At 53.6% G+C, this 27,635-nt stretch overlaps 1 protein-coding gene across 6 annotated transcripts in view; it reads left to right on the forward strand.

Moving 5' to 3' along the window:
- Nucleotides 1-3,307: 3,307 nt before the first annotated feature.
- The window catches only part of Src (SRC proto-oncogene, non-receptor tyrosine kinase), a 47,390-nt gene continuing 23,062 nt past the window's right edge, over nt 3,308-27,635 (forward strand). For 3 of the 6 annotated variants that reach the window (XM_059261806.1, XM_059261802.1, XM_059261807.1), the window contains exons 1-3: nt 3,308-3,432; nt 19,903-19,979; nt 26,739-26,866. The gene's annotated coding sequence lies outside the window, so the exon portion shown is untranslated. Of the gene's footprint in view, nt 3,433-3,784; nt 3,858-4,094; nt 4,370-19,902; nt 19,980-23,673; nt 23,787-26,738; nt 26,867-27,635 lie in introns of those variants that run through there. The other 3 variants (XM_059261804.1, XM_059261803.1, XM_059261805.1) reach the window with 3 other exon arrangements.

Below are 27,635 nucleotides of genomic sequence, written 5' to 3' on the forward strand. Positions count from 1 at the left end.
AGGCTGGAGCCGGAGCCTGGAACCTGTCCACCCCTCTACCCTCTCCGGTAGTTTCCAGGCTGGTGGCTTTAAGTAGAGGACTCACAGAAGGTCATGCAGGGTATGGTGAGACTGGGTTGGAATTCCCCCGGAAGACTGTGATGGGTCTGATTTCCCAGTCATTGCTCAGAGGGTGGTCTGGGCTCTGCAGATCAGCTACCATAGACTAGGGCCACCAGGGCTCCTAGTGAGGATGGGAATTGTCCCTGATCCCATGACATGGGACAGCCTTGACCCATGGGTCCACTACCATGTGTGAAGGGCCAGGCTTCTACAAGCTCCATCCTGTGTCTTTTACCTCTGTAGGGGAAGAAGGGGTCTGAGACACCGTGTGCAAACATTGCTTTAAAAACCAATGTGTAGTGTCACACGCCTTTAATCCCAGCACTCGGGAGGCAGAGACACTCAGATCTCTGTGAGTTCAAGGTCAGCCTGGACTACAGAGTGAGTTCCAGGACAGGCACCAAAGCTACACAGAGAAACCCCGTCTCAAAAAACAAAAACAAAAACAAAAACAAAAAAAAAAAAAAACAACCCTCAAACAAACAAAATACCAAACAACTCCTCCCAAAAAAAACCCAAAACCAATGTATATATATATATTGTGTGTACACGTGTGTGCATGTGGGAGTGCACGCACAAGTGTGTATGTGTGTGTGTGAGTGTGCTTGTGTGTGCGTTTGTGGAGGCCAGAGAAGGATGTCCAATGTCTTCCTCTATTGCTCTTTCCCCTTTTTTTTTTTCCACCTTTCTCCCTTGAGGCAGGCTCTGTCACTGAACTTGAATGCTGCTTTTTGGGAAGCACTTATCTCCACCCTCCACCGATGAGGTTTTCTGCACGTGCAGCCATGCGCGGCCGGAGATTCAGACTCAGATCCTCATGTCTGTACATTGTACAGCAAGTGCTCTGACCCACTGACTCATTCAGTGCTTTTGACAACGTCCCACAAGTAGAGTCTGACAAAGCTAGGCAAGATGGCTTCCGCCTGGGCCTCTGTTCCTGGGAGGCCGAGACAGGACTGTTGGAAGTTTGAGTTAGGCTAGTGTGGGCTACAGAGAGAGACTTCTCTGGGGATGGGGGGAGCACCTACCGTGTCTTAGTGATGGGTGCTGGGGGACGGCTCCTGTCGACGATCTAAGCCTGGCCCCGGATGTTTCATAATAATGATGGGCAGACTCGAAGCTGTAAGTTGCTGTTTTACTAACACAAAGCAAAGTAATGTACACAGTCATTCGTCTGCCAGGCCAGACCACCAACCCTCCCACCACATTCTGCAAAGTGGTGGGACGCTCATTCCCATTTGACTGATGAGTAAACTAAGGCCCACAGAAGAAGGGTCACAGTCAGTGACAGAAAGTGTTGGAACTTGTTCTCAGAGAGTCTGTGGAGACCATGCCAGTGTGTTTTCCACAGCCAACTGACCAGTGACCACTAGATGCTGGGCACAGGGCCAGGCCATGGTTCCTGCCCTCAGGGTGGGAACAGACACACCCAGAATGGACTCCGGTGGTGTCTCTATCTGGGGCGTGTCTAGAAACAAGTCCTGGAGGACATGGCCCTTACCCAGGATCTTGAAGGTCTGGGAGGGTGGGGAGACTGGTGATAGGGGTGGGCATGCCTGGTGGGGGTTATAGTCTGAGCAAAAAGCCCAGAGGGGGTGGTTAAAAATAAAGAGCACCCTGAAAGCTCAATAATGAAACCAGTGTGCTGCCCATTTCCTCAGAGAACCTCGCCTGTCACTCTGCCCTCAAAGCGAGGTAGCTCCAGGTGTGTGTGAGGCTGCATCACACCAGTCAACACCGGTCTTCTGTGCAAGGCTGTGAGCACCGTTCAAACCTCCCTCACCTCTCTGTACCCTCATGCCAGCCTTCCCAGGATGTGTTCTCCTTACCCGTTTTGCAGGGCTTTGGCATGCTGAGCTCGGAAAAACAGCATGCTCTAGGTCATTCATTTATTTGCAAAGTGGTAGAGTTGAGGCTTCAACCCAAGCCTGTGGGTCCAAAGTTTGTGCTTTGAAGCTTGTCTCAGTTCTAGAAACGCCCAGACCTTTCTGTTGAACTTCTGGCAATGGATTTAGTGATATGCTGGCAAATATTTAACAGCCAGCTCTCTGGAAGAAAAAGCTAAGGCATCGTTTGTCAAATTTCTCCATTTCCAAGTAGAACGCACTTCCTCTGCGGCCGATGCCAGGTGACCAATCTGACATCACCACCGAATATGGCACTGGGAAGGACAATGGTCATAAGTTCTTGCAAGCCGCTGAGAACCAGCTCCAGCACCTCATAGGAAGAGTATCCACCCTTCCCCCAGCCCAGTGTGGCCAGTAAAGGCCATTAGACAGCTCTCTGGCTGGCGGGGAAGAGGGCGGAGAAACCTGCTCCTCCAGCCAGGGCCTGCCGAATGGAGTCCTGGGAAACTGCCGTTAATCTTTGAGCAAGTCTTGCAAACAGGAGTGGCTAGTTTGCCTGCTGTTCATGAGGAACCCTGATCAGCCCCATCCCCTCTTTGGCCTCAGTGGGCTACCCTGGCCACACTCTGCAGTCCGGCCTCCAGTTCTTCAGCTCGTCCACTCCTACTGGAGAGAGGCCTGGAACAGGAACCTGATGGGCTGAGCAAGCCCTGAGGCACCTGGCCTAGATGTGAACTCAGATCAGCCTGACTCAAAGCTTGCTCCTTCCTGGTCTCCTGGAAGAGAGATTGTATCCTGAGGCTGGAGCCTCTTACATTCTAGGAGGATAGGGAACCTGCCCTTCAGGAGGGATCTCTAATCAGGAGAAGCTCAGGCCTGGTGCCATGGTGCCACATGAACCGGGTTGGATCTCAGTTGCCCATCTGTGAGATGGGAGCAATTTCAAGAAAGGACGATGGAGGCAGATGGTGATTGACAGCTGGTCAGACCCATCTTTGTAGAGGGGAAAGGAGGAGTCAAAGGTGGACCTCTGCCTGTCCCCAAGGGGCAGCCCTAGAACCTGGACAGGGACTGATGGTGTGTGGAGTGGTCTTCGAGACCAACCTGAAGCCACATCCTGCCCCCCTCGTCCCATTTTCCTTCTCCACTTCCTGTCCAGCTGGTCCTGCTGTCCTCAGTGGCTGGCTCACCTGCACACTGCCCAGTAGATGTACATGGTCTCTGTATGCATTGAAAATGAACTTTGGTTTGGCCTGATGCAGTCCCTTCCCTCCGTAGGCAGAGGCTGGAGGCTCCCACAAGTTCAAGGCCAGCCTGGGCCACATAGTGAGCCACGATTTCGCCTCTTGATACATTTTTAATAATGCTGCCTCTCCTCCTCACTCTGCCCTTCTGAACCCAGTCTCCGTTTAAAGACACTCAGGGCAAGGCTGGTGTGACCAGTGCCTCAGTTTCCGTGTCTGGAAGACAGTGCTTGCCATCGGTGAGTACGTAGCTCAGGTAGCTAGGGTGCAACCCTAACGTGGTCCCGGGCGGCCGAGCCAGGCGCGCGGCGTGGAGGGCGCCCCCGCGGGCGGAGCTGCGGGGAGGGGGCTGGGTGCGGGAGGCGCGGGCCCGGCTCGCGCAGCAGGTCCCCCGGGTCGCCGGCGGGACCCGGGTCCGCGCTTCCTTCTTTCTCCGGCTCGCCGCGACCGCGGCCCCTCCTCCCGCGCGCTCCCTCCCCCCTCGCCGCCGCCGCCGCCGCCGCCGCCGCCGCCGCCGCCTCCTCCTCCCTTTCTCTAGGTCTGTCTCTCCCGGCCCGGAATCCACCCGGCCGCCCCGCCGGAGCGGCCAGGCCGCCGCCCGCCAGCGCCGCGCGCCCCGTTGGGGTCCGCCCGGGCGCGTTCGGAGCCCGCGGCCGCCGCGCAGGTGAGCGCCCCCGCCCCGCCAGCCCCGCGCCCCGCTGCGGGCTCCCGCCCTGCCCACTCCCCGCCGCGGCCCGCGACCTGCCCGGCGCGGCCTTTTGTTGGGATGCGCGGGGAAGGCCGGGCGGGGCGCGGGGGGCACCGGCGCGTGGGGACCCTCGGCCGCGGACTCCCCGGCCCGGTTAGGCCACATCTGAAAACCCGGCCGATCGGCGCCGCCCGCGATCGCGGCTGCGGGGCCCTGCGCCCCCGGCCCGGAGTGGGTGGTGGGGGTGGGGTGGACCCTGAGGACTGGGTGCCCTGCCGGCCACACGACCTCCTTGGGTCTCGGGGCCTCGGTTAGGGCCTGGTGCTCCTGGCCTGGAAGAGACTGGGCCACTCTGTCCTCGGCCACCCCCAGCCCCCCAGCCTCGCCCCAGCTCAGGCCCAGCGACCGGCCGGCTCAGAAGTTGGCAAAAGTTTTGGGGTTTCACTACCACCACTAGGTCCGCTTGCCCACCCGGGCAGGTACTGGAGGTGAGTTTGTGTCCCCTACTAGGACCGACCACCACTTGTCATGCTGTGTGTCTTGGGGACAACTGCCTTCGCTCTCTAAGCCAAGGTCCTCCTCAGTGATGGGTGGGCCTGGCCAGGACTGCTGAGCTGGTTGAAGGGTGGCGTGAACAGAGGGGACTCACCCCTGGGTAACCTTTAAACCTCTGGGGTATTCAGAGGGAGAAAAGTGGGCAGAGGCATGTGAGGCTTATGAGGCCCTGAACAAGATCTTTCCAGCCTCACAAACTGCCCAATAAAGGCAATGGTGACGGGTTCACCTGCGTGGAAGTCAGATTCAGTTTCCAAGGTGGGCATGGGGGCGGGGCGCGCGCGGGGGGTGGGGGCTCTTTCCAGACTTGTGAGTCCAGGCATCTAAGTCCCTTGTTTTTCTGCGTGATTTGAGCTGGGGGCAGCCCCTTGGACCCTTCACGCCAGCGACAGGGTCCTCAGGTGACTATTCCCCGCGCTTCTGCAGCTGAGGAGTTGGCATACATGGAGACGGGGAACTCAATAAATGAGTCCCATCCTGGAGCCCGCTCAAGATGGCTGGGGTGCTTGTGGCATAGCCGCCTGCAGAAGAGGGTAGCTCTGTGCCTCAAAGGGTGCCCTAGAGCCCCGCCAGAACGAAAGAGCGGGGCATCCTCCAGCGGCCCACAGCTGTGTGAGCTCTTTGGCCTCAGTCCTGTCAGGGAGGAACGATCAACTGGGTTGTGAGGGAACTCAGTGGTAGAGCACAGGCTTCGAGTGCCCAAGGCCCTGGTGCTAGCCGCGGCAACGCAGGAGGGACAGATACATCAGATGGAGCCGTGATGACCAGAGATGCTGAAGTCCACGGAACTCCACCTGGGGCTAGCTCAGTCTGCAGCTGGAACCGGATCCTAGACTTCAGAGGAGCTGGCTGGCTGCCCTTTAACCAGCAGGGACACCGAAGGCTGTGTAGTTTGGGGTCAGGCACAAGGCATTGTTGGAAAAGGCTCCTCCCATATCCCCCCAACCTGGCAGAGCCATAAGTCTCTACTGGAGATGGGGTGTGTCCCGGTGAGGTGGCCTTTCCACAAGGGGAAGTGAGTGACTTACAGTGTGTCACCTCTCAGCTGACCGCCTGCCTGCATCCTGGGGTACACACTGAGAATGAGTGCTAGGAGCACCCCCCATCTCATGTTCATCCGTGTTCTTCCAGCCTTAGGGCAACCCTATCTCTCCCACCCCATCCTCTCCTGTTTCCTGTTGTGCCCCGTTCCCCCCACCCTACCCCCAGCCTCCAGCGCACAGGCTGCCTCCTGCTTGAGCTTTTACCCCGGTGGGGATGGGGCTTGTCTGGGTCCTCTAAGCCCCAGGGTCTAGGGAGGACTTGGTTAAATGACTTTTGTCCCTGCCTCTCCATCTGGTCCTCAGCTGTCTTTGATTGTTCATTGAGCACTTACTATGTGCTAGGGTCTGTGAACTTTGGTGAACAGCTTTGTGGGGCTTCCTGGAGGAGGGGTTTGAGCTGCAGGAAGCAGTGGCCAGCTAGCCAAGAGTGCAGCTGGGCCAGTGTTCTTCCTCTCTGCTCAGAAGGTCATCTGCCTGGGGACTTGCTGGGAAACTGTGAACAGGTCCTTGGCTCCTAGAAACTGGACTATGGAGGATAAGCCAAGTGGCCAGATAAATGAGTATATAATCATGGCTGTGATAAGGGCAGGGCCTAGGGAACAGAGGAATCTTGAAGGAAGGGTGTAGGAGGGACCTGGGCATGAAGCTAGGGGAAGGTGCCCCAGGCAGAGGGAGATGTATGTGCAAAGGCCCTGAGGTCGGGGGAGTGTATGCCTGTTGTGGAGAAACAAGGGGACAGCCGTGAGAGAGGACTGTCAAACACGGCCTGCTATCAGAAGGGCTGGTCTCTGCGAGGGCTCCCAGAAGCCTTGAGAAGGCTCTTGTCCTCCATTTTTACACAGGGAGCTGTGTGAACCAGCTTCTGGAGGCCAAGACCCAGAGCTAATGGAATAGATGTATAGGATGGCCTCCAATATTCTGTGGGGGCCTGCTCAGGTCTCAAGAGGAGGCAGTGTATGAGGCTAGGCTCTGAAGGTACAGTAGGAGTTCAACCCATGAAGCCAAGAGGCGGTGAGAACCAGGGATCAGGAAGCACAATGCTGTGTGTGTGTGTGGGGGGGGGGGCTTATGAGTGAGCTGGAGGACAAGGATGGTCAGTCAGGAAACCGGAGATCATCTTGTGCGTCTGATAGGCCCGAGTTCAAGTTCTAACTGCTGACTGTCCCATTTGCTGTGTGTCTTTGGGTCCTTCGCTGTGTCTTTCTGAGTCTTGGCTTCTTCATTAAAAACGAGGACCAACAATCTCCCCCTTTCCAGCTAGGGTTGAGAGAAGGCCCTGTGCCTGGCACTACTAAATGCCCAGAAAATGGGACCCGTTGGCTGTATGTGGCATTGGGAAGCCTGTTGGTATCTCTGGGCTCAGCCTTGCCATCCCTGTGGCCATGGCCTTGAGTGATGGCATGGATGTGAAGGTCTCAGTTTGGGCAGAGCTTGTCTAGAAGAGGATGTTGATAGGAAAGGACATCAGTGTGCTGGGTGACCGTGAGCCCTGTACTCTCTGTGCCGGAAAGCTGAGCTGGGGGTTGTGCACATGAGATGGTCTAGCTTTCTGGATGTAAACTGTTGCTAAGACGTAGAGAGAAAAGGCCACTTGCCTAGGGTTTCCCAGGTGATGTCCAGGGACGGGCTGTAGAGCTCTGAACTCCGCATTCAGAAGTGGCGCTACTGGAGTCTCAGAGTCCAGCAGAGGCCCTGTGTGGAGGCCCCACTGTGAGCCACAGCCTCAGTTGGAGGTCCTCCTGTCCCTCTGTGGTCCTCCAGACTTCACAGCCCTTTGGGCCTCTCATATACCTTTCCCCTCCCCGGGGAAAACCTCTCTGGTTTTCTGGGGAGAGGTCATCACCTTTGAGGGGCTCAGTTTCTTCATCCATGAAGTAGGGCTGACTCATGGCTGCCTCGATGTCCCAAGAAGATGGATGTGGGGTACCTGACACATTCAGGGCTTACTAAATGTGAGCAGGTTGGAACCAGACATGGGCCGAAGTCTCGCCTCCTCTAGCAGCTGGTCCTGGTCCTGGGACACAGGGCTGGAGCTGTAAAATGGACTTGCAGCTGACAGGGCCAAGGAGAGGCTGGGATCCCACAGGCCTTCACTGGAGCTGACTCTGCCTCTCTGCTCTCAGAGAGGGAGACCTATTGCTCAAGGCCTCATCCCACTGGTGAGCCCTGAGTCAAATCACAGCCTCTTTGCTAAGGTAATCCCAGCAGCTTAATCTACTGATTTTTTTTTTTTTTTTTGTACATTATATATATTTTCCCTTCTCTGGCTCAGACAAGAAGTTCTGACTTCCAGTTCCACAAACTGAAGTGCTGTGTTGAGCATTCTGACGTCCAGTGTTGGCTTCATGGGAGACAGTGCTGTGATAGATTAGTAATGTCTGCTCTGGGCAGAAGATTAGCAAGCATCGTCTATGCGCCATGAGTTTGTCATTCCTGATCTATTCAGACCTTCTCCTTCATTGTGGGGGACGTGAAGGAGACAGACCCAGGGCATGTTAGCCAAGCTAGGAAGAAAATGCTAATGTCTTTTGATGTAGGACTGTCCCCACCAGCCAGCCTGCCCATGACCACAACACTGTCAGATGGCCTGACTAGAGAGAGGGCCAGGCAATGAGGGAGAACCCAGAGCAGGAAGCCAGAACCCCCATCTCTCCACTCGTTGCTATGGGACTCGGGGCGAGTGACTTCCCCTAGGACTACTCAAAGGAGTTCTAGAAAGGAGAAGCAGGAAGCGAGAAGAAATTGAAAGATTGTGGTATATCTCTTCCTGTTCTGGTCCTCTGTGTCTTCGAGCATGGAGCTCTTCCCATGCTTGAGAACCTGAGTCAGGGTCCTAGCTGGAGTCGGGTGGGTGTTCAGGATGGGTGGGGTATCTGCCAACTATTGGTGATGGTAGCTGTGGGTCCTTAGGTGTCCTTGGGCTTGCTGGACTGTGCAGCCAGCACGATCGAATCTGACATTGGAGGTTGGTAACAGGGCTGACGTGGCACCAGGAGGCATGGTGGTCTTGCTGGAGGCTGGTAGCTTCTCTCAGGCCACTCTGTCTAACTTGTGGCCTCCACTGAGCTTTATCTGATGTCAGAATCCACACACTGTGTTCTCCAGAGCTGGGCCACAGCAGAGTGACCCACCGTATCTGTTCCTTATCCTGGAGTGGGTGGAGCTTTTATTCCTATTATGTGGAAGGTAAGCAGGGTCCCTGAGAAGCAAAGGACTGTGGCTGTAGTCATCCAGCAAGTGAGATATGAGCATGGACTTCTGCAGTCTGGATGACTGTGGATATCTGATTCCTGCTGAATGTCCCCGTGACCCCAGTGTGACTGACATCTTTCTTAGGCAGAGTATGAGTTCCCTGACTTCCTGGGCCTGTAATGTGGCTGGTGGATATTGGATGGTCCAGGTGCGTGGTCTCCTGGTAGTAGGAGATCCTAGGGAGGCAATTGGCTCTGGGTTTGCATCCTGGCATAAAGACCTGTTTGTTGCATCTGTTTGTGGGAAAAATAACTGCTCTGTGCCTCAGTTTCCCCAATATGGGTAGCTCTAGTATAGCTGTGAGAAGATGGCCTGACCGTCAGGCATGCTAGTATATGTCCAGTGCCTGGGCACAGGGCCCATTCAGGGTGTTTTTGAAGCTATGAGGGAATGTGATTCTGTGGTGAGGCAGAAAGGCAAATTGATCCGGGAATCCTCAGGGCTGGCAGGGGCCACCTTGGTTTCTGGTTGTCTTGCCCTACGCATCTAGGAGGGATTGCATCGATTGGGACCTGCCAGCTCCGTCTAGCTACTCCAAAGCTAGCCCCCGCCTCTCCCTGCCCCTCCTAGAACCTGATCACATATCCATCCCATGACCTCCAGTGCCCAAGACTCCCCTTACTTGTGGAGCCCTTTGTATGAGGTATCTGCCATCTGGGCAGTGGGTGCTCCGCATGCTGGTCCACATGGCCAGGGTACAAGCTGCACTTTCCTTGTGGTGGCAAGGAGAGGCTCATAGAAGGGTTCGAGCTCTGCATAGGTCCTGGAGAAATCACCTGTTGGGACAGAGTTCCTTCCTGAGCCCCAGCCTCCCTTCCCCCTTGTGTTTCTGTTGTGGGTTACCCTGCAGGCGCTTTCAGCCACTGGCTGGTTTCATGTTTGTCTAGATAGTTGGGTGTCCATGCCTTTGGCTATACAGGTTCTCCACTCCCGGGAAGGTCCTCTATTCTTTTATTGGGCAGGTGTGTGTGTGTGTGTGTGTGTGTGTGTGTGTGTGTGTGTGTGTGTGTGTGAGAGAGAGAGAGAGAGAGAGAGAGAGAGAGAGAGAGAGAGAGAGAGAGAGAGAGTCTTGCTATATAGCCTTGGAACTCATCTTGTAGCCCAGACTGGCAGCAGTAATCCTCCTGCCTCAGTTTTCTGAGAGTTGGAATTACAGGATCCACCATTACACCTGACTGGGTACCCCACTGTTGCCCAAGACCTCTAGCAGCTAAAGTATCTCTGGCCCTCCCCTTTCTCTGCTGTCTTTCAAGGCTCCAGCTCTGTCTGAGGTGGCAAGTCCTGACTCTAGGCTGGTTTTCTCTGCCTCTAAGGAAATGTGTGGTAATTATCACTCCCAACGGTATAGCACTTTATAGTTTACAAAGCACTTGTGTGTAGTTACCTGTGCACCCCAGCAGGGCTGTGAGGGAGGCAGAACCCAGTGAGCAACTTCATTTGACAGCTGAGGAAAATGGCCTCTGGTTGGCTCTCCCTGCTTGGGTAGCTAGAACACCCCCACGCTTCCGAGTCTTGAGTTTGCCTTCCTGTGAGTTCCTAGATGGATCAGAGAGGTAAAGTGACTTCCCTGGGGTCACATAGCACTGAAGGGGTGACATTGGGAGGTTCCTTCTAAGATTCAATGGCCAGGGTGTGCCCTGTGGACTTTGTTCTGAGCTGTCCCTAGTCCCCAGAGAAGGCTGAATCAGCTGGCCCTGTTCCACTTGCCTCTGCTGGAAGCCCAAGAAAATGGCCTCTTCCTTGTCCATGTCGGGAGGCAGCAGCTTTTTCTCTTGGGTTAGCTGGAAGATGACAAGCTCCTCCTCTCTAAATATCTTACAGCTTTAGGAAGTTTTCCCTCAGTGGTTGAGGTCGAGGGGCAGGAAGGGGGATTGTCCCAGGCAGAGGATGGTGTGATCCAAGGCTTGCAGGTGGGGCAGCCTGGGATCCAAGGGGGGAAGTTGTGGGTTGGATGGGCCCCCACTGCAAGAGTTGCCTCCTGTTCCCCACCCCACCCCTCCAGGTGTTCCAAAAGCCCGGAACCAGATGAGCCACCGTTCTATTTGGGGATAATTCTGCTGTTCCCGTTTCAATCCTGTGCCCTAGTTTTAGAAGCAATGTGGGTTTGGTTACCAGTTGGCCATTTGCAGGCAGCTCCCCCTCCACCCACTCTGCCCACACCTTAGATCCACGGGCATCATGGTCAGAACAGGCCTTGGCTGCCTTTGGGGTTGCCTGCCTTTGGGGCTGCCTGCATGGGCGCTGACTGGCAACTGATGGTGTCTGAGCCAGTGATGGGATGCCCACCTGGTGGGGTGACTGCTCCTGGGCTCTGAGAGGAGATGGACTTGGGAGGACAGGACAACTTGAGCGGTCTTGGGGACTGATCTGGGACTCTCTGGGAGCAATGCTCTAGGGAGCTAAGTACAGCCCCTGATGGTTGCTCTACTGTGAGCTAGGTACCACAGGAATAATGGCAGCCTAATAATGCTGGGAGGACTTCCCGGAGGTGACACCTAGGACTTAAAGGGGGAGCAAGAGGTCGTTAGAGAAAGAGAAGAGTGAGGGCATGCTAGGCAGAGGGAACCCAGGGGCCAAAGTGTGTGTGTGTGTGTGTGTGTGTGTGTGTGTGTGTGTGTATGTGTGTGTGTACGTGTGCATAACCTGGGACTGTGGTCATGCATAGGTACTAAGAAGGGGCCTTGGTTATTCCAGCACACTCAGACTCTGTTGTCTTAGAGTGATGGGAGCAGGGCAGGCGTAGGTGGTGGAGGGCAGAGGAGGAAGAAGGGATCAAAGCCCCTCACTGGGTGGAGGACAGCGGCTGGTTGAGGAGGAGCCTGATCAGGGCCGGATGGTACAGTGTGCAAGCTCCTTCTGAGCACTGGGAGCTGAGGTTTGGACCTGGTGCCCTCTGTGGACACCCCAAGCGTAATGCTGAAGTGTTTACACACAGCCTTATGAGGTGGGAGGGCTACGGTGGGATGGATACATACAGTTCTGTGGGTTGTGCCTGGCTCAGGCAGTGTGGCCTCCCTGCAGTGGCCCAGGGAACTCTGCTGAGTGGGAATAGCAAGAGCCTGGGTGGGGTGGGGGAGCAGGGAGGCTTGCCACAGTCCCCTCTTACAGCATCCCTTGGTCACACTGCCCCTCAGGAAATGGGGGGATCCAGTGGTGGGTTCCACAGGCACCTGGGCTGGGCTCTGGTCCAGGTTCCAGCCTCCTTCCTTTTGAGTGAGCCTCCCGGGGCACAGTCCACCCTCTCTTGAGCTCCCCGTGGTCTGGGAACTATCTATCTACTGTGGGACCCAACAGGCCTGGCTTGGAAGCCTCACTTTGATTCCAGCTGGGAGAGCTTGGCTAAGTGATTTTGCCTTCCTGAGCCTCAGTTTCTCCCCCCACAGAAGTGGAGACTATCCTTTGGAGGGCTGTGTCCAGTGTTGTACAGTCCTGGGAGAACCTGGCTCAGAGCCGAAGCCTTGCTGAGCTGCCAAGGGGCAGCTTCCGGGCGCCCTAGGTTCTCAGTTCCAAGGACAAAGCCCCTTTGTGGGGAGACAGATGGAGCCTGGGAGCCCCCGCCCTGGGGAGCAGAGCTGTCCGCCTCTCCTCTACACTCCATCCCCTGGGAGAAGGAGTTTTCTGAGGCCGGGGGTGGGAACCCCATGGGTTGCACAGCCTTGCCATTATGGCCGGGGAGCTCAGTGTCTCTTCCCTGTCTTGACCATTTCTCAGGGGCCCAGGCATCCCTGGCAAACCCTGAGCCTGCTGTGGGTGCTCTGTGCATCTATCCTTCTGTCCACTGTTCATCCTTTCATTCACCCATTCATCTTCCATCTGTCCATCTTCCTTCCATCCCTCCACCCCAGGAACCTTCCGCTTGCTGGGCCTGTGCTTTTAGCCACTCTGCTCTGTCTGAACGTTCCAGCTATGTGTTAGTTTTGTTGTTGTTGTTGTCTGTTTGTTTTTTGGAGACAGGGTTTCTCTGTGTTGCTCTGGCTATCCTAGAACTCACTCTGTAGACCAGGCTGCCCTCAAACTCACAGCGATCCACCTGCCTCTGCTTCCCAAGTGCTGGGATTAAAGCCGCACACCACCACCACCAGCCACTGTGTGCTAGTTTTAATACAACACTAACCACCAAACATCCATCTGTGAGCGAGGGGAAGTGGCCCTGCACTCACCCAGAGATGGCTGCCATCAGAGCAAAGAGCCAGGCCAGGAAAGAGAAATGGAGAGCCTCAGGCTGAGGGACCCTCCAGTCCCCTGAAAATATCTCTTTTGAGCTGAGCCTGGAAGAGTGGAGATGGCTGAGGTGCTGTCATGGAAGTGCCTATTGGAGTAGGGGACATGAGCCCTGAAGACTCAGAGAAAGTGAGGGAGTGAGGCATGTAGATGGGGGTGGGGTAGAGTAAGCTCCGGGCAGAGAGAATGGCCTGTACAAGGGCCCTGAGGCAGGAGCATGCTGTTTCCAGGGAAGGGAGAGCTATTGACTGTACAGCAGAGGGAAAAGGGGAAGGGTAGGGCTGGTGTGGTGACCGGGAGGGTATTGGGGCCCCTGTACAGACTTGGTCTTTCCTTTAGGGTAGGGCCTGTGGGGAGGTCAAGGGCTGAAGGATTCAGATCAGTGTTTCTGAGAAGCTTTCTGCTCCAGTTTGGTGGTGCATGAGAGAAGGATCGGAAGTGTTTGGAGCTGGGATTGACAAGGTTTGGAACCGGGCTACTGAAGACAGGAAACGGAGGCTGAGCGTGCCTTCTCCATGGCCAGGATCACAAGCAGGGAGGGCTGGATTTGGGCTGTCAAGGCCTAGGGGATCTATGGCTTTAGAGAGTACAGACCCTGGTCCCCAAGTCCCAGCCAGCAGTTTAAAAGTATACCCATTTCTTGTCTTGGGAAGTGGAGACTGCTCAGTATGCCTCTAGGCTGGGGAAAGCTTGACTCCAACCTGCTGTATGAACTGAGTCCCAGTTTCTTCTGTTAACAGTCAGTCTCTCCCTCACAGTGCTGTGGGGAAGCCTCAGTCAGTGTCTGGGGTGTGAGGGCCTGCCCGTCCACAGCTGGGCTTTGGAGCAAGGCTGGAGTTTCTTTTGGATATATCAGCACCTTGGGGTTGAAGGCTCTTGGAATCAGAGCCCAAAGCCTCTTTCTACATGGAGAAACAGCCCAGAAGGACTCCACAGTTTGCAGAAGGCCCCCTAGCCTGGCAGAATCGGACAGCATCACTTAACTGCCTAGCCCCAGGGCCCAGCTCGCCCTGCCCTGCCCTGCTCAGGCTCCACTCACTTCCTGGCCTTGCCCTCCTTCATCCTGGAAGCCGGGTTCCCAGCTTCTTGACATTGCGACACAATGTTGTCATCTATATGGTTCAAGCTCCAGGGACTCTTGAGTTACATAAACAAAACAAAACGGGGCGGCGGGGGGAGGGGGGATCTTTAAGCAAGTTACAACTTTGTGTTAGGTTGCATTCATAGCTGGCCTGGGGTGCTGTGGCCTGAGGGCTGCAGTGTAGACACTTTGGACATCCAGGCTTAGGACACAGCCTAGTGGGAAGGGATCTTGTTCTTCATGGCCCAGGTCAGGGGCTGAAGTCCAGAAGAGAGCAACAGGGACCAGTGGGTCTGCACCGGGCTTGCGGTGTGAGCCTCATTTTCCTCTTGCTTAGCTTGTGTCTTCCCAGGCTGCAGGTCCTGGGTCCCAAAGCACCACCCCCTCCACCTTTGCCAGGGCCAGCTGGAGCCTGCAGGCACTCTGCCCAGCGGCACTGGCAGAGCCGGTTTGAGGCGTGACAGCCCCCAGCATGCTTGTACTGGGAATGCAGGACCAGGCATGTTCTGACTGCTGTGGCCCTTGGATCTGCCCGCTCCCCCCCCTCCCCATGCACCCTCGCTCACTCCTGCTCACTCCTTACTCACTTGGCAGACACCTCCCCCACCTCCCACCCAGTTCCTGGCCCAGGCCTGTGCTGGGTGGGGCCTGGGACTGGAGCTGCTTTATATTTTACTTTGCCTGTGTAAGCTGGGTGGTCAGAGTCTCTGCTGGGAACTCGTGCAGTTCAGGGTGCATGGAGAGCAGGGGATGGGGCTCAGCCTCTGGGATGAATAGACCTGTGGTTTAGGCTACCTCTCCTTCCTGGGAGGCTCTAAGTGGGGACCATCCACCCCCCTAACTACCCACCCACTTGTCTACCTACTGTCGATCCACTCTTCTATCCCCACCCTGCCATCTTCTGTCTGTCCATCCATCCATCCATCCATCCATCCATCCATCCATCCATCTGTCCACCTATTTACCTACTCATCCATCTGCCTATCCCTTAGGGGGGTCCATCCATGTGCATATCTGCCCACTCACCTACCTGTCTGTCCTTCATTCATCCACCTACCTAGTCATCTTCACCCATCCATCTACCAATCCATCCTCCTACCTGTCCATGCATCCATCCATCCACCATCATCCATCTATCCATGTATCCATCCATGCATCCACCATCATCCATCCATCCATGCATCATCCATCCACCACCATCCATCTATCCATGCATCAATCCATGCATGCATCCATCATCCATCTATCCATGAATCCATCCATCCATGCATGCATCCATCCTTTCATGCATCCATCTGTCCATCATCCATCCATCCATGCATGCATCCTTCCACGCATCCATCCATGCAGTCATCTATGCATCCATGCATCCATCCATCATCCAGCCATGTACACTGGGCACTTCTATGCACTGGACAGTGTTCTGGAGGCTGGAGACACATCAGAGAACCAGCTGGACACAGTCCCTGCCTTTGCAGTTTGTTGACCCACAGGGTGGCCAGAACAGCAGCAAACAAGGGATCAGTGCGCATGGTCTGCTAGAGGGAGCCAAGTGCTGTGGACCCTACATAAAACAGGGAGGGGAAACGGGTGGGCAGCCAGGAAGGTGCTCACACTGAAAGACTGGCTGGCATTGGGAGAAGGGTGGGCTTACAGCTCTCAGGAAGAGAACCTAGGGAGGGAATGCCAGTGCAAAGGCTCCGAGACAGGGGCATGCTTGGAGTGTTGGAGCATCATCAAGAGTCTGGGGAACAGGGTAGAAAAGGAGGTGGAAGGAAGGCAGGAGACTCTGAGGGGCAGAGCTGGTGCCCAGGGTGGTCTGTGGGCTGGAAGTGGGGTGGGGCTGCAGTACATGCTGGCGAGGAGCAGATAGCTGTCTGCTTGGAGTACTTGGGTACTGAGTACTGGAGTACTCAGGCATAGTTCACTGTTCATTGTAGCCATCTTCTTTCTGTATGGAGGAGCCACAGCAGAGCCCTTGGCCCCTAGCCCTTCCCTTGCTCTCTCTCATGTCGTGATAAAGGATCTCCAGTGTCCCACGTCGAGTGTACGTACTTCTGCATAGCCACGGATCTGTAGTCTGCCCAAAGCCCACCGTTCCTTCCTACCAGTGGCCTCCCCCTTCCCCTGGTACATTTGCTGGTGAGGTTGATGTGGGTTATATGGGCAGCCTCCCTGCTGTGCTGAGTGGCCACACTAAGCCCGGGGCCTAGCGCTCAGTGGGTGCCCCCCACACAGTAGCCACTGCTCTGACGGGCAGCAGATACACCGAGCGTGCTTGCTGGGCTCTAGGTCCTATTCTCAGGGCTCCACAGACAGGAACTTACTTTATTCTCATGGCCTTTTTTTTTTTTTTTAATTTATTTTAACTTTATTTTATGGACATTGATGTAAAGGTGTCAGATCTCCTGGAACTGGAGTTACAGACAGTTGTGAGCTGCCATGTGGGTGCTGGGAATTGAACCCTGGTCCTCTGGAAGAGCAGCCAGTGCTCTTAACCACTGAGCCATCTCTCCAGCCCCCCTCATGGCCTTTCTTTAAAGTAGGCTGTTTGTGTATCCTGATTATATAGGAGAGGAAACAGGCACAGAGAGGTAGAGAAACTGTGCCAAGGTCACACAGTAAGGAAGGGTTGGAGCTGGGTTTTGAACCAAGGTGGTTCTGCGCTTAATCCTCATGTTGAGGGAGGGCTCTGTTAGCCCAGATAAAGAGGAGCACCTCTTTTCACCTGGGTAAGGGCAGGTGAGGTTGGGAACTGACCGTGGTCAGCCCCTCAGGAGGGAACAGCATGTGCAAAGGCCCGGAAGCTGGAGAATCATTTAGGGGTGAAGTAATGGGAGGGGGTGGAGAGAGATGGAGCAAGCCCCCAGCAGGCAGGGGCATGTTTGGACCACCTTGCTGACCACTGCCCCCACTCATGTTCGATACCTTGTCCTCAGTTCATGGAAAGGGAAAGGAGATGGCACCTTTGGACCAAGGGGTGGGGGTGGGGCTTAGGACTGCTAGTGCCGTGGGGCCTGGCCACTTGGTGTTCCTGCCCACCCATGTCCCCAAGGGAGATGCCACCTGGGTGTGGGCGGGGAGGAGGGGGCACTGTGTTCCCAGACTCGAGAAGCAACCAGAGCTGTTGGCAGGGAACAGCGGGCACCGTGGGCAGGGGCCGGCTGGCAGCCCCCCTCAGGGCCCATCCGCCTGCTGCCGGTGGGGAGAGGCCGCCCAGATGACCTTGGAGAGGCTGGGGAAAGATTGGAACTTGTTGCCTCCACGTCCCACGAAGGTCACTCCCTCATCCTGAGCTTGTCAGAGACCGTGCCCAGATACTGGCTGAGGCCCAGAGGAAGTGTGGCTTGCCTAGGGTCACACAGTGATGGGGACCTCCCTGAACTCATTAATAAACCATCTTGGGGTGTCCCTTAGGCCTTGAGCCAGTGGCTCTCAACTAAGTTGGGACGGCTCTAGCCACCCCTGCCTGCCTTTTTCTGGGAGAGCATGAAAAGGAAGGAGAAGGAAGGGTTTCCCGGCCCCCAGGAAGTCTCCCGAGCCCTGTCTTCAGATGTAAAACCGTGAGGCCGCAGGCTGCTGGGGGCTCCATTCTGGGTGGTGTGAGCTCTTATAGGAGGATCTGTCCCCGCCCCACTGCTCCTGTCTTCCCAGGAGTCTGAGCTGGGTTCCAGGGAAGACCAGCCCAGCTGGAGGCTCTTAGAGCCTTTTGCAGCCCCTGGAGGCAGCCTGCTGCAGGAAAAACCTGGGGGCTTGCCACAGGAGTCACCAGCTATCACAGGATGGGACCTTAGACTTACCTGTTCTCATCTGTAAAATGGGCTGAAGAATGACCCAAAGGGCCAGGCAGTGCTTGCGCACACCTTTCTTTGATCTTAGCACTTGGGAGGCAGAGGCAGGAGGATCTCGGTGGGTTCAAGGCCAGCCTGGGCTACAGAGTGAGGATAGGCAGGGCTATACAGAGGAACCCTGTCTTGAAAAAGGGGGAATAAATAACACATAGGACTGGTATGGTGGCACACACCTTTAATTCCAGGACTTAGGAGGGAGGCAGAGGCAGGTGGATCTCTGAATTCAGGGTCAGCCAGATCTACATTCTGAATTCTAGGCTACCCAGTGCTACTTAGCGTGACTCTTATCTCAAGAAAACTCATGAAAGGTGCTGGGGGTGCCGCTGGGTGAGAGAGTACTTACTTAAGGCCCTGGGTTCAGTCCCCACCACCGTGTAAGCTGAATTTGGGACGTGAAGGCAGGAGTTGGAACTTCAAGGTTATCCTCAGCTGCGTAGTGAGTTTGAGGCCAGCCTGGGCTATATGAGGCCCCGTGGGGGTATTCAGTAGATGCTAAGTAAGTCTCAGTCATCACTGCTGTTGCACATATTTCCTTAGCCCTTCATCCTTGCCACATTGTTAAGCTGCTTGTGGACGGCTACCCAGGCAGTTCCCATGGTAACACTAAAGACAGAGTCAGGGAGCTTCCCCCCAAGAATGCCGCAGGGAGGGTCCCTCCTGTGAGATGAGTGATGCCCTCCCGGGTCCTTTGACCCACTGCTGGGACCTGTCAGAATGTCAGCTGGGAGCCCATTCTTTGGTCCCACAGGCTCCTGGTGCCACGCCCCTCTGGCTGGGAGGCTGGAGGGGAGGCTGTGGTGGCCTGGCTCCTGGGGCCTGTAGTGTGTACCCCTCTTTCTGTCTGGTCTCTGTTCCCCTTTGGAAAAATGAGCTGGCCCATGAGCTTAAGGCTCCCCGTGAAATCAGCTGCGACTTTGGGAAGAGGGCTGGAAGATAGCTGGGACCTCACTGGTGGCCCAGGCACCTGACTTAGCTTCTTTGAGTATTTCCTGGCAGCTCTGCAGACAGATATGGCTGTGTGTCTGTCCCTGTGCCCAGGGCCTGGGAGAACTGGGGAGCTGGTAGTGAAGGTCAGAGGGAGGTCCCCCTTGCCAAGGCAGCCTGTGGGTTAGGGTGCTGCCCCCAAGAATGACACCAAACCCCAAACCATGATGCTCCCTTGACCTGGCTGAGTAGATGCCTGTGGGGACCCCTGCACTGCCCAGTCTACCTGCCGCCTCCTACTCATTCCTACATGGCAGACATGCCCGCTTTCCCAGTGCTCAGTGGTGCTGCTGGTGTCCTGACCTTGCTGGGAACAGCCCAAGGGAGGATGGACAATGGCAGAGGCAGGCTAGTCACCATGGGATGGTCCCGGAGTACAGGAGACTGTGGATCCCAGACAGTCCATGCTTGCTTTCGAATGCTGTCTCTTAGCTGCTGTAAACCTCTTTGTGCCCCAGCTTTCTCATCTACAGAAAGGAGCTGACCACACGGGTTGGGTGGAGCATCCTGGATCCAGGCATGGAGTGTACTGTTCAGCATGGTGTCTGTCCCTGGGAGTCACCCTCCTCTGAGAGCCCCCAATTTAGATAGATTCTGGGGGTTTGTCCTCTGGGCTAGGGGAGAGGAGGGAGGGCTGAGAGTGCTAGGTGACTTTGAACAGTCCCTCTCCTGATTTGTGGGGTGGGGGCTGGGGGAAGCTCTGCTGGTCTCAGCACCCTCTCTGGTTCTTCCTTTGTGTACCCCATCCCTTGGCTGCAGCCAGCTGGTTGACCATTCAGGGATGGGTGACTGAAAGACCCCCTTTGCCAGAGACTCCACCCCTACTGTGGGGACCCTTCTTCTCCCTGCAGCCCTTGGTGGGGCTGCCTCTGCAGGAAGCCTGCCTGCTCTCTGCTGCTCTTGCACGCGCACCCCCTCTAAGGCTCTGGGTGACTAGGACAGTCACCTGGTGTCCATAGTAACATTGATCGCTAGCAGAGACTGTGGCTTACCACAGCCATGTGGAGATGTCACTGACAAACATCCTTCTGCAGGACAGAAGACGGAGACTGAGAGCACCGAGTGGCCTATACAGCCATGACAGACTGAGCCAGGATCTGATCGGAGGCAGGTAAGCTGGGTAAATGTCAGTTTCTGACTCAGGGGGGTGGGTCTCATGTGGTCTAGGCTGGCTGTGAACTAACTGTAGCCCAGGCTAACCTCTAACCGGCTGGGTAGCCCAACTTACTATAAAGCACAGGATCACTTCCAACTGTGTAACCCAGGCTGACTTACAACTTACTGTAGCCTTGGCTGGCCTTCTGCTCACTATGTAGCCCAGAATGGTCATGAACTCATGTATAACTCTGCAGTTTTAATTTGGGTAGTGTTAACAGAGTGTCTCTTGGAGAAACAGTAGCTGTGGGTGCTACCTTTCCTGGTTCCCCTCTCTCCTACCAGACTGGAGATTTTACTGGATTTGAGACTGAATTATAGAAGTATCAGTTTGCCGATCTCTTGGGTGAACACTGATTTCCAGAATAGCTTTAAAAAAAATCACAATGATATAAGATAAATTCCCATGGCATTAATCCTTTTGAAGTGGTACATCACATGGTCTCATCAGAGTTGATTGTCTCCGTTCACTTAGCATAATATTTTCAAGATCTACTTAGTTGGGGCATCATGTCCAGCTGTGTCAAGACTTCCTCTTATCAAATAATATTTCGTTGTTTGGATATGCCCTATGTCTGTCTGTCTATCTCTGACCTCTGTCTCTCTCTGAGTGGGTGTGTGGGTGTGCATGCGTTCTTGGAGACTGGATTTGACGTCTTCCTCAGTCACGCATGTACCATCTTATTTTTTGAGATAGTGTCTGTCACTGAGCCTGCCTCTCACTGTCTTAGCTAGACAAGGTCAGAAAGTCCCCGCGATCTGCCTGTCACTGCCTCCATCCCTGGGGTCACAGGCATGTGCCGCCATGCCAGGCATCTGAACTCAGGTCCTCCTCGTGCTTTTGTAGCAGACACTTTACCCACTGAGCCATCTCCCCAGACCCCATATAGATCTATTTTAAACACATTAAAATGTTTTTGAGGGCTGGTGAAATGGTTCCATGGGTAAAGAAGCTTGTCACCAAGGCTGACAACCTGAGTGTGCTCCCCGGGGCCCACATGTAGAAGAGAACTAACTCTTCCAAGTTGTCCTCTGACCTCCACATGCACACAGTGGCAGGAGTGTCCCCCCTCCCCCCGCCACATACGCACAAACTGTAGAGGCTGGAGAGATGGCTCAATGGTTATGAGCACTGTCTGCTCTTCCAAAGGACCTGGGTTCAATTCCCAGCATCCACATGGTGGCTCACAACCACCTGTAACTCCAGTTTCAGGAGATCCAACACCCTCTTCTGCCCTCCTTAAGTGCAAGGTGTGCACAAGGTGCATAGATATACATGCAAGCAAAACACTCGCATAAAATAATAAATAAATCTCAAAACATGAAATGTAGTAAAAATATCTTTAAATTTACATAAAATTGTTTATGGATAACGTGATTGATTGGTTGATTCTGTGCTGAGATAGAACCTTCTCTCACACCTGCTAGGCAATTGCTCCATCCTAAGCCACAGTGTGTGTGTGTGTGTGTGTGTGTGTGTGTGTGCGCGCGCGCGTGCGCATGTTTCTCTGTGTGAGAACATTCAGAATCACTCCTTGTGGCTTTTTGAAATGGGCAGTGTGTTGTTACCTGTTGACACTCAGCTGTTCAGTGACAGGCACACAGGGACCTTAGTCCTAGAACATTCTGCACACTGATCGATCTTTTCCATCCCCTTATTTTCTCTTTCCTCCTCATCCTCTGGTAAACACTGTTCTATCACAGCATCTGTGATTTCAACACTTCTTTCTTTATTTGGTTTTTCGAGACAGAGTTTCTCTGTGTAGCTTTAGAGCCTGTCCTGGAACTAACTCTGTGTCCCAGGCTGGCCTCAAACTCACAGAGATCTGCCTGCCTCTGCCTCCCTAGTGCTGGGATTAAAGGTATGTGCCACTCAACACTTATTTAAAAAATATTTTTATTTATTTTATGTATATAGATGTTTTATCTGCATGTATATATCTGTATTCCAGAAGAAGGCATTGAATCTCATAGGACTACAGTTATAGACTGCTGTGAACTGCATGTGAGTGCTGGGAATTGGACCCAGAACCTCTAGAAGAGCAGCCAGTGCTCCTAACCACTGAGCCATTTCTCATGATGTCAACATTTAAAAAAAAACATTTATTTTTATTTTAAATATGTGTATGTGTGTGTGCATGTGTTTGTGAATGCAGATTCCTGAGGTGGCCAGAAGAGGGCATCATTCCTCTGGAGCTGGAGTTATAGATGGTTGTGAATCACCATATGGATGCTGGGAACTGCTTGGGTCCTCTGCAAGAGCAGCAAATACTTTTAACTGCTGCCTCTCCAGCTCCTGATAGTAACTTTTTGAGGCTCCACATGTGAGTGAGATCAGGTGGGACTTCTGGTACCTGACATATTTCACTTCCCACATGTCCTCCAGTTCTGTCTGTGTTGATTCAAATGACAGAGCTTCCTCCTTTTTTTACTCATTGATTGGTAGACATCGGGCTGTTTCTTGGCTGTTATGAATACTGCTGTGATGGACATGGAAGTTACCATGTCCCTCTGATGTATTCATTTTATTTTGAAACCAGAGGGCAATTTTATTGGCGTTTGAGAGAAAAACAACAGGATAGGCAGGCTGAAGACCTCAGGTGCCAGGAGGAGGGAGATGGATAAGAATAAGGGAAAATCATGGCTTCCTGGGTTGGAGGGCAGGAATCCAGGTGGGCTCTGTGATGGACATCTGCCAGCCAGCCTAATGGAGTTAGGGAACGCTTCAGATGGAGTAAGGATGCCCAGTAGTGCCCGAGTGCCAAGCCATGGGAGATAGAAAGAGGAGAAAGTTAGACTTCCCGAGTGGGTGGGCACAGCGGTGAGCCCTAAGCCCAGTGTGACTCCCCTGGCTGTACCCAGCAGGTGCACATTCTGCTCACAAGTTCGTCAGTTGATGGGCGTTGGGATGTTTCAGTGTGAGGCCACAGTGAGTGCTGCCCTGTGTGCGGTGGGGTGTGGGGTTTTGTGTGATTGTGTCTTGTAATTGCTGCTGATGTGTACCTGGGAGTGGACTTCCTGGATGGCGTGGTAAGTCTCTATGGAACCTTTTAAAGGAAGGCCAGACTTTTTCCAAGTGGGGGCATCAAGCGATGCACCTATAGAGGAAGGTCCCAGTGCCCATGTTCTTGACAGTGCTTGGTGCTGGCTGCCTTTCTGATGACAGATGTTCTGTGGGTGGGACACAGCATCTCACATGACTGACTTGCCTTTTCTTGTGGGTGCTGGCGATGCGCTTCTGTCCATGTGGGCTGCAGGTTGGTTTTTGGGAGAAATGCCTGTTTGTGTCCTTTGCCCATTTTTAAATTGGACTGTGATTATTGTCCATTTGTAGAGCTGGGGTTTATACCTAGGCCCCCATTCATGCCAGCAAGTGCTCTGCCCCTTAGCCACCAGTCCAGGATTTATGTGCGTGCGTGTGTGTGTGTGTGTGTGTGTGTGTGTGTGTGTGTGTGTTGCCCAAGTGTCATGGCCCGTGTGTGATAGTCAGAGGACAGTTTGGGGAGTTGTTTTGCTCTTTCTACCATGTGGGTCTTGGTAGCAAACACCTTTACCTCTCTGAGCCATCTTGATGGTCTAGGGTTCTTTATATCTTCTAGATATAAATCCCTTGTCACCTGATTTGGAAATATCTTCTTCCATGTTTTGGACAGGGATTATCTTAGTTGCTTTTCCTGTTGCTGTCACAAAACACTCTGACAAGAGGAGAAAGCGTTCTGGTTCACAGTTCAAGAGCACGGTCCATCACGGCAGGGGAGTCAAGGTACAGGAGCTGCACCCAGCTGATAACATTGCATCCACAGTCAGGAGGCGGAGAGGGCGAATGCAGGATGCTGCCCAGCTCTCGGTCTACGTATACGGTCCAGGATCCCAGCCAGGGAATGGTGCCACCCACAGTGGGTGTGTCTCCCACTTCAGATAAAGCAATCAAAATAATCTCCCACAGTCTTTCCCACTGGCCTGTCTTCTTAGTGAGTCTAGATTCTGTCTAGTTAGCAATTAACATTAGGTGTAACGTGCCTTACTATGTAGCTCAGGCTAGCCTCTAATTCATGATCCTTCTGCCTCAGCCTCCCACATGCTGGGATTCCAGTCCTGCTATATCTCTCCTGGCTCTTCTCTTTGCTTTGTTAAGGGTGTCCTCTGGAAAGACCATCAAGATTTTAATTTAGGATAAATAGTAACTTATTTTTCCTCTGTTGCTTGGTACCTGATTGTCCTGTGTGAGAAATCATTATGCCCAAGGTCATAAAAATTTTGCTTATATTTCCTTATGAGTTTTTGCTTCTTTGTTTCTTTTTTTGCTCTTTTTGACTTTGTAGTAGAGGCTGATGCCCCTGCCTCCGCTCCACTTCCCAAGTCCTGGGGTTACAGGTGTGTGCCACCATGTCCAGCTTTCTTCGTGCATGCTTTTCATTTCACCTCTTAGGTTCAGGCTTGTGATCCATTTCAAGCTGGTTTTGTGTCTAATTGGAGGAAACTGCCAAGCATTCTCCTGCCATGTGTGGCTTCCCAGTTGCCCCGTCAGCCTTTGCTTGGTACCCTTGTAATGTCACCTGACTCTTTGAGTATGTATTTCTTTTTAAAAGTTCATTTATTATTATTAATAGTGGATGTGTATGGGCGTGCATCGTGGTGCGCACGTGGAGTTCAGAGAACAGTTTTGTGGAGTCAGTTCTGTTCTACCTATGTGTGTGTTCTGGGGATTGAACGGAGCCCATCAGGCTTATGATACAATCACATTATCCGCTGAGCCATCTTGTCAGCCCTGAAACTGTGTTTCTGATGCTATGTTCCGTTGGGTTGTGAGGTGTGGGGTGTCGAAGTCCACACTGTAGTGATGACCTCAGGTCTACAATGTGTTTTGAAACTGAGAAGTGCAACTCCTCCAACTGTGTTTTCTGTTGCAGGATGGTTTTTGACAATTCTGGGTGTCTCAACTTTCCATATATATTTTTAAGTCAGGTTGTCAGTTTTTGTAGTGAAGTCAGTTGGCACTCTGGTAGGGCTGTGCCACCTCAGTTTAGCAGGTGGGAGTATTGCCATCTTTTGTGTGTGTGTGTGTGTGTGTGTGTGTGTGTGTGTGTGTGTGTGTGTGTTGGGGGAGTGAGGCTCCTTAGATGTCATTCCTCAGGTGCCATCTACTTTGTTTGTTGAGACAGGTTCTCTCACTGACTTTTGGCTCTCCCTGTAGGCTAGGTTGCTCAAGTGAGCCGCAGGGATCTGCCTTCTCTGCTTCACACAGCTGGGCTTTTGGCAGTGGGTGCTGGGCTGGGCTTACATGCACTGGGTGCTGGGCTGGGCTTACATGCAGTGGATGCTGGGCTGGGCTTACATGCAGTGGGTGCTGGGCTGGGCTTACATGCACTGGGTGCTGGGCTGGGCTTACATGCACTGGGTGCTGGGCTGGGCTTACATGCAGTGGGTGCTGGGCTGGGCTTACATGCAGTGGGTGCTGGGCTGGGCTTAGAGGCACTGGGTGCTGGGCTGGGCTTACAGGCAGTGAGTGCTGGGCTGGGCTTACAGGCAGTGAGTGCTGGGCTGGGCTTACAGGCAGTGAGTGCTGGGCTGGGCTTACAGGCAGTGAGTGCTGGGCTGGGCTTACAGGCAGTGAGTGCTGGGCTTTCGGCAGTGGGTGCTGGGCTGGGCTTACAGGCACTGGGTGCTGGGCTGGGCTTACAGGCACTGGGTGCTGGGCTGGGCTTACAGGCACTGGGTGCTGGGCTGGGCTTACATGCAGTTGGTGCTGGGCTGGGTGCTGGGCTGGGCTTACAGGCACTGGGTGCTGGGCTGGGCTTACAGGCACTAGGTGCTGGGGCTCAAACTCAGGTCTACATGGTTGTATGGCAGGTGTCTTGCTCACAGCACCCCCCAGCCCACGTTGCCGTCTGACCAGTATTTGCTCTCATGACCTGTGAACAGGGTGGCTTTCCTTTCATTAGCTCTTTAATTTCTTACAGCAAGTTCATAAGCTTTTGGGAGCTTAGGTCTTACCTTTCTTTTGTTGATCTTGTTCTAGATTCTTTGATGTTATGGGATATTCTTTTCTTATTTTCATTTTTGGTTTATTAGTTGCTAGTGTCTAGAAATGTATTAGTTGCTAGTGTCTAGTTTCTGTATTTTGTGGGGCTGAGGATGAAACCCAAGGCCGTGTGCAAGCTGTGAGCACTGTACCACTGAGCCACACTCCAAGCTCAATTAAAAAAGGTTTTTAAAATTTTTCATTTTGTGTGTGCACACGCGTGCATGTGGCACGGCATGTAAGTGGAGGTCAGAGGACAGCTTTTGGGAGTTGGTTCTCTCCTTCCACCACGTGGGTCCTGGGGAATCAGTCAGGGTGTGTGGCTTGGCAGCAGGCATCTTTACACCCGGAGCTATCCATCTCACCCACCGCGTTTTTACACGTTGATCCTGTAATGTTCAGCCTTCCTGAGCTCACTCACTAGTTCTGAGATTTTAGTAGAATCCTTAGAGTTTTCTCTGTATGAATCATGTTGGCCCAGCGTGGCGGTACATGCCTGTAATCGCGGAATTTAGGAGATGGAGGGAGGACAATCAGTTAGGAGCTAGCCTTGGAGCTCAAAGCCATCCTGGGCTACCTGAGACTGTCTCAAAAGCAAACCAACAAGCAAACCAACTGCGTCGTCTGCAAGTAGAGGTAACTTGGCACCTTCTTTCTTAGCCTGAGTGTGTTGTGTGCTACTTTCCTCCTCAGCTGCCCTGGCTGGAGCCCCGAGTACAGTTTCAAACGGAAGTGCTGCGGGCGACGTCTGTCTGGGCTTTGCTGTCTGTCACCATTAACACCACGTGAGAGCTGTGGCTTTTCTAGACGCCCTCTGTCAGGTAAGGTAGTTCCCCACTTGCCCCGTCCATCTTCCCCATCTCTTCCTCTCTCTCATCCTCCTCTCTCACTTCCTCCTCCTGTTCCCCGATTCTTCGATAGTCTCACGTTGCCCAGGGTAGCCTCAAAATCTGTGCTCTTTCTTCCTCCGCTTTCTGAATATTGGAATCTCGGGTAGGGCCCACTGCTTTTTTGTGTGTGTTTTGTGGTGAAAGGGGTGTGGGGTTCTATCAGACATCTTTTCCGTGTGTGTTTAGATCACCCCACGTTGAGATCATCATGTGGGTTTGTTCTGTAGGGTGGTGTGTTAGTCACCGGCTTTTAGAAATGAAACCAAACGTGCACCCTGGGATAAAGAGACACTTGGCCTGGCACAGATTTTCCCCTATGTGTCCAGAGGAAGTTTGCTTGTTATCTGTGGACAGTTTTTACCTCCAGATTCTGAGATGTCAGTCTGTTATTTGCCCATGATGTCTTTGTGACATTCCAGTGTAAGGGAGCACTGGCTTCATGGAGTGAATTGGAGATGTGCTCTGATGGAGAACTGGCCTTAACACTCCCTGAGTGTCTGGTCCAGTCCATCACTGAAGTCTCCCAGTCATTCGGCTAAGGTCAAGGGAAGTGAAGCAATCTGGGCCTCTTTCTTTCTTTTTCTTTCTTTCTTTTTTTTTTTTTTTTAGACAGGGTTTCTCTGTGTAAACCTGGCTGTCCTAGAATTAGCTCTGTAGACCAGGCTGGCCTTGAACTCACAGAGATTCGCCTGCTCTCTAA

This window comes from Peromyscus eremicus, chromosome 4, assembly GCF_949786415.1.
Source record: "Peromyscus eremicus chromosome 4, PerEre_H2_v1, whole genome shotgun sequence".
In the NCBI taxonomy this organism is placed as follows: Eukaryota; Metazoa; Chordata; class Mammalia; order Rodentia; family Cricetidae; genus Peromyscus; species Peromyscus eremicus.